A 6,305-nucleotide genomic window follows, 5' to 3' on the forward strand; every position below is an offset into this window, starting at 1 on the left:
CCCATTCCACTGTTAACACATTCCGTTCCCTTATGGACCTCCCCTTTTTAAAACTGTATTGAGGCATAATTTACATATCATAAAATTAACACATTTTAACTGTACAATTAACTAATTTTGGTAATTTTACTCAGTTGTGTAACCATGATCATAATCCAATTTTAGAATCTTCTAGAGTATCTCCGTTACCCTAGAAGAGTCCTTTACACCCATTTACCCTTAAACACCATTTTTTTAAGTTACCCACTTGAGTTTATAAGCCAGCATCTGTTATATGCCTATTGAGAATTTAGTGACTGCTACTGCTTTGGAGAATTCATATAGAATAATATACAATACCTATCTCTTTTTGCTAGTTGTCAAAATAAGACTTCTGAGAACACCATAAGAAAATATATATCCTATTTCCAGCTTTTGTGAATAGGCCAGTACTATAAGACTACAAAACCAATTATGAATAGATCATCTGAATTTGGAAAAGTCTCTCAGACCCCATATAGATATTTTTTTTCTCCTTCCAGGCTTAAAACACCCTTTCTTAAACTGACTGACCATTGATAGTTTCCAGAAGTATGGGCTTTTTCTATCATCTCTTCTCTAAATGTCATCTTAAATATGTACCTCCTTCTGTTTCCATCTATTTGTAACCAGAATCTAAATTATAGAATTTACATCTTTCTAAGTAGGCTCTAACTTACTGTTCAATAAATACTTCTAATTCCAAATGCAAATTATGATCACTAAAATTTTTCACTTTGGGATACTTATTGAAAAGAGTAATGTTTATTAACTTTCTCTGAATTAAATGTAACCAGTAGCTTTTTTGGCCCTCAGGTTGTTATTAATGATAATTAACTCTGGTAATGAAGAATTACTAATAGTTATGATCCTGAGGAGTAACATAATATATTTCAAAGCATGGCCTGTTCCTTTAGGTTTTGAGTAAAGCAATCCGATCTTTTTTTCATCTGGGAAAACACAAGCACTGGGTATTCCCAGGTGCCAAGTGCAGATTATTCTCCACCCCTTTCCCATTCCCCTCTCGAGCTTTTCTAATGGTTAGCAAAGCAGCAGAGACACCTCACGAAGAAGAGATTGGATATATGAGGTTAAGAAATGCTTGTTTTTAGCACTTGAACACCTGCCTTCACCAGTTTTATTTTAGATGAAGGAAAATAGGGAAGAAAAGTTGGAATGAGTCAGCTTCTTTTCATCCTCTGGCAATGCCAATTTCCAAGTGTGGGGGGCTCTGGAGTCCTCTGCTTCAGAGTTATGTGGGCTTGGCTGCTCATACGGCAGGGTGGAGAACCTGAGAAAGGGTGACCCCTGATGCTGTGGTCCTCTGCTTTGGCTGCATATAGGGCCACCTGGGAAGCCTTGTAAAAATCTCACGCCAAGACTGGGTCAGAATTGTTAAATCAGTATATTTGAAAATGGGATTCAAGCATCAGAATTTTTTTTTTCCTAAAGCTTGCCAAGTACTTCCAATATGCAGCCAAGGTCAAGAATCACTGGGCTAGTAATAGACCTCCCTTGTTTTTTTCCTCCAGTTTTATTGAGATATAATCGATATATAACATTATGTTCATTTAAGGCATACAACATGGTGATTTGGTATATATATATATATATATATATATATATATATATAGCAAAGTGATTAAAAGAGTAGGTTTAGTTAAATACTATCACTGGACCCCTCTTGTTGACATGCGAACAGTTCTCAAGCAGCAGCCCCCAGGTTTGGCTGCACATCGGAATTATCTGAGATTTTAAAAAGACACTAATGTTTGGGCCCACTACTAGAGAGTCTAATTTAATTGGCCTGAGGTTGAGCTCTAGCAAGCATTAGCATTTTTCAAAGGCTCTGCCAGTAATTCTAATGTGCAGTCAGGAGTAAGAATTGCTGCTTGGACTGGAAATAAACATCTTAGCTCATAGTCAGCTCTGAGGGAAACATGCTCTGTACCTGCTGGCCAGAGTGCCAAGAGCTGAAGCAAGAATGTGGAAGGGAAGGTGTAAGCACAGCCAGAGAAAAATATCACCTGCTTCAAAGTGGGGGCTTGTGGTCAGTCCTTGCGTGTGCGTGTGTGTGTGTGTGTGTGTGGCAGAGAAAGAGGGAGACGGAGAAGGAGAAATTTGTCTCCAATCAAGAGAAATGGGAGGGTAGAAGGTAGAACTGTGTTTTTTAATACTCTATAATTTTGGACATTTTGGCTAGCCTCCCTTCATCTGTGAACAAAGTTGGCACAGTTTTATTTGCATAAAGAATAGATGTGATCCAAGTTTTCCTGAAAAGTCCCCCTAATCCAAAAGTGTGCCTCCTATTCACCTTTTCCACCAACCACAGTGGCTGAAAAAGCCCAATGAGTTGGAGCCTTTCTTTTGGGTTAAGCCAGGCCAGTAAATCAACTTGATATCCTCTGTTGACTTTACAGCTTTATTTTCTTTATCAAATGCACTTAGTTAGGCCTTGGAATGAAGGAATAGGAGTGGGCATATATGAAGAGACTTCTCTGGGCTTAGCTCTGAGATCTCACAGTTGCCTGAGAAAGAAGGGAGTTATCCCAGAAACGGAGTTTCCTGAGGTGATGGAGAAATAAGCCCTAGCTTGAGGGAAGGGTACCAAAGAGGATGGCAACGTGAGGTCACTAGAGGCCAATGTACTTCCTTTACAATTAACTAAATGCTACCGTTGTAATTTGCCCTGGTGAAAACCTTGGGGGTGGAGAAATGGTTTTATCCCTGTTTCCCAATTCAGAGTCAACTGAACATGTTCATCTTCTAGTGCCTCAGGATGGAATCTAGGGGTTGGTTTGGAAATGTTCTGGCTTGGAGCAGAACTCCTAATGGCTGTCCATTGACGTGGTTTGTTTTTGTGTTTTTTGTTTTTTTTGTGTGTTTTTTTGGACATTCTGTATTATTGTATTAGATCAGCATGTGGCTTATTCTAGTTAAAAACAAAATCTGATTATGAGCCATTATTTGTTTAAATTACTGTAAGCAAACACAGTAACTTATTTATTTTTAATCCAAGAGTTGATTATGAAGCTTGTGGGTTACTCGGAATTATTTTGCAACTTCTGCTCTCTTCTCTGCTTTATTGGCCTGCTGGCCATTTCATTTACGAGAGGTCCTTTCCTGCAACTGAAGTGAGTAGAAATTCTAGGCCCTCCCTGTGCTACCTAACCTTTTGGGGTCTGCCGTACAGGTCAGGTCGGCGGGACATGATAGCGACCCAGCTCCCCAGACACTAGATCTCTCCCCTACTTCCATCAGGGGCCGGAGGCTTCTACACAGAGGCTTCGCTTGCCTGGGGTGGTGTCAGTTTAAACCGCACCGGGAAGGGTCAAACACACATCATCCCCCTAGAATGCAAGTATTATGTAGCCCAAACAACTGCAGAGAAGCAATTTCCGAGGCAACAGGACTCAGAATACATTTCTTCATTTGGGGCTGGGGGCGCGATTAGTTGTTAGGGAGGGTTCAGAGGACATTTAAGGAGGTGTTCAGTGACTTACTTTACTGTCTTAACATATCCATCAGTCAGAGGAGTCCAAGGTGTAAATATCAGAGAGAAAAATCCGTCCTGAGCAGGTTCCCCGCCCCAACTTTATCATCACTTATAGATAATTAAGCAACAGAGAGGGTGGCGGTGTCATGTTTTGTTTGGTCCCCACGGAGAAGAAGAGCGTGTTGCAGAATCGTTCACACCTCCCGGAGGTGGCCGTACGAACTCCCGCAGAACCCGGCTCGCGGGGAGCTGGCGTGAACAGGTCGTTTACCTGGATGCGAGTTTACTGCGGGGCGGGGTTGGGGGGACAGGTAAAGCCAGAAGGTTTCCGAGTGCGCACAGAAGGTCCCCAGCCTCTACTTCGGGAGCAGGTCTCCGCCAGCACCGGGGCGACGCTCCCCGCGCGGGGCCGCGGGCGCGTTGGGCGGTGAATCGCAACCGCCAGTCCGGGCGGAGCTGCGGCGAGGCGGTGGCGCCCTCGCGGCCCCCGCGCCTGCGCCGTAAAGCGGCGGCGGCGCCCAGCCCTGGGGCACTCTCTGGGCAACCGTCCCGCCTCCACGTGGGGCTGGGCGCCCCCCCCCCCCCCCACGCCTCCCGCTGCGAGCTCCCGGCCCCGGCTGGCGTGCTGGGGAGCTCGTCCCGCCGGCGTCCCAGACGGCGGGCTGCATGGGGTCCCGAAGCACCAAGGAAGCAGCCTGAGACGAGAGTGGGAAGGGTAGGAACGTGCGCGGAGGCGCGCACCGAAACAAACTCCTGCAACCTCACTGGTCTGAGCAGCGCTAAAGGGACCGAATGAATCCCTTTACCAGAAAAGGGTTCCTCGGCTGGGGGATGTAGCTCAGTGGTAGAGCGCGCGCTTCGCATGTGTGAGGTCCCGGGTTCAATCCCCGGCATCTCCAAACAGCCGAGGTTACTTTTCTTTTCCTCTTCTAGAACGCTAGCATGCATACGTTTTGCTTACATATTCAAGGGCTCTCGGCAACAGTCTTAAAGTGAGGCTAAGCTCAGAGAAACAATCTTTCTTCTTGTTGTAAGTAAAAGTGAAACCGGAAATTACCCTCGGTACTTCATTCTTCATGTGCATAAAATCAACTTTTGGATATCGTTACTTAACTTGCTTGGGGAACCTAACTTACATGGGTGGAAAGTAAAGAAAAAAAAAAAAAAAGTTTTTCCACGTTGCATTGGCCGGGAATCGAACCCGGGCCTCCCGCGTGGCAGGCGAGAATTCTACCACTGAACCACCAATGCTCATGGGAGAAGTTTCTTTCCACATTTTAATAGGAGAGATATTTCCGTGTGTGTAATGATTCTCTTTGTAATTATGCTTTTGAATTTGATATTAAAGAAAGCAATGATATTTGTAATCAGGTATTTATAATAAAATATTGGGAAAACATTAACATTTACAAAAAATCCTATTATATTAACTTCTGTTGAACTTATGAAGTGATTGTTCTGTAGCTGATCTTGGTGAGGCAGGCAAATGAAAATCTTGTTATGTATGTACAGGATTACACAATTACCTGGCTGTATGTTCAGACATTTAGACAATTTACATCAGCCCCTCCCTAATTATCTTTTAGCTATTGGGATAAATACATGATGATCTTTGTCAAGAAATGAGATAGGGATGAGGGAGCTGTGACAGGAACTGGGACCCTGATCCAAATTATAAAAGTAAATTAGAACTATGTGATCTGAACAGGGAAAGTTGAAGCATTTGTGATTCTAGCCAAATGACCTAAATTCTCTAAACTGCCTCTTCCTTCATTGTGAATGACTTGATCATGGGACCTCTTTCAACTCTAATAGTATGAATCTGAGCCTTTACTCTTAGTGTCCACAGAAAGTAAAACTGCAAACCTTGCAGCAAAGATATATGAGAGAGAGAAACTAAAGTGAAGGAAATGCATTTATGGAAATGAAGGTAAATACAAGATAGAAGTTTCTGGATTTAGACATCATTGGCCCTTTATCTGTGAGGGGGAAAATTCCCAACAATTTGCAGGATCTTTGATAGCTAAGGGAGATTTGGGGGTTGTGGGGGGAAGGGGATATGAGAAAATAATAGTAAACATGGTAGCAGTGACTATGTGCTTGGCTATGTGAGGACATTACACATGGATTTGAACCCAGCGAGGTAGGTATTATAATTACCTCCCCTTAACAATTGAGGGAATTGAGTCTCTTAGAGGCAACACTGGAACACATGTAGTATCAAGCAATCTTTGGTGCTCAGTCACAGCCCTGTTGCACCAGAAATACTACATCAGCTCAGGACATTATATATGAAAAATAGTAGAGTGGAGTTAGAAAAAATCATAAAAGGCTAAAAAATAATGTAAGAACTTCTACATTAAGATTTATTTTTAAGGGCTTTTAGTGTGTGGATACAGAGCAAAATTTGAAGACAAATAGATTATGAAATTATTAAGGCATAAAAGATATGAAGAGATTAAAGAATCAGTAAATTGAAGCTGCAATCCTAAGTAACCTGTGGAAGAACAAGGTCAAAGCATTTTACCTCTCAGAGCCTCAGTTCTCTAAATGAGAGAACTGGAGAGAGATGTGGTTTTCAAATTACATTCTGAAGGGCTTTAACTTTCCAGAAGAGCCTCAGGGCCATTGGCTGGTGGGGCCCCACCTTTTTTGCCCAGGCCCCTCACTCCCACCAGGCCATTTTTAAACTCTCCCATTTATTTGCATTTGAATTACAAGTCTGAAATCAAAACAAAAAACAAAAAACAAACAAACAAAAAAAACAACAACCAAACAAACAACAATAAGA

At 42.6% G+C, this 6,305-nt stretch overlaps 2 non-coding genes across 2 annotated transcripts; one reads left to right on the plus strand and one right to left on the minus strand.

Moving 5' to 3' along the window:
• Window positions 1–4,341: 4,341 nt before the first annotated feature.
• On the plus strand, window positions 4,342–4,413 carry TRNAA-CGC. Its single transcript has one exon. It is a non-coding gene; the product is annotated as a tRNA-Ala (tRNA).
• A 281-nt stretch (window positions 4,414–4,694) lies between these two features.
• Window positions 4,695–4,765, minus strand: TRNAG-GCC. Its single transcript has one exon. It is a non-coding gene; the product is annotated as a tRNA-Gly (tRNA).
• Window positions 4,766–6,305: the final 1,540 nt, after the last annotated feature.

The sequence above is a fragment of the Enhydra lutris genome, unplaced genomic scaffold (assembly GCF_002288905.1).
Source record: "Enhydra lutris kenyoni isolate GAN:26980312 unplaced genomic scaffold, ASM228890v2 scaffoldscaffold1, whole genome shotgun sequence".
In the NCBI taxonomy this organism is placed as follows: Eukaryota; Metazoa; Chordata; class Mammalia; order Carnivora; family Mustelidae; genus Enhydra; species Enhydra lutris.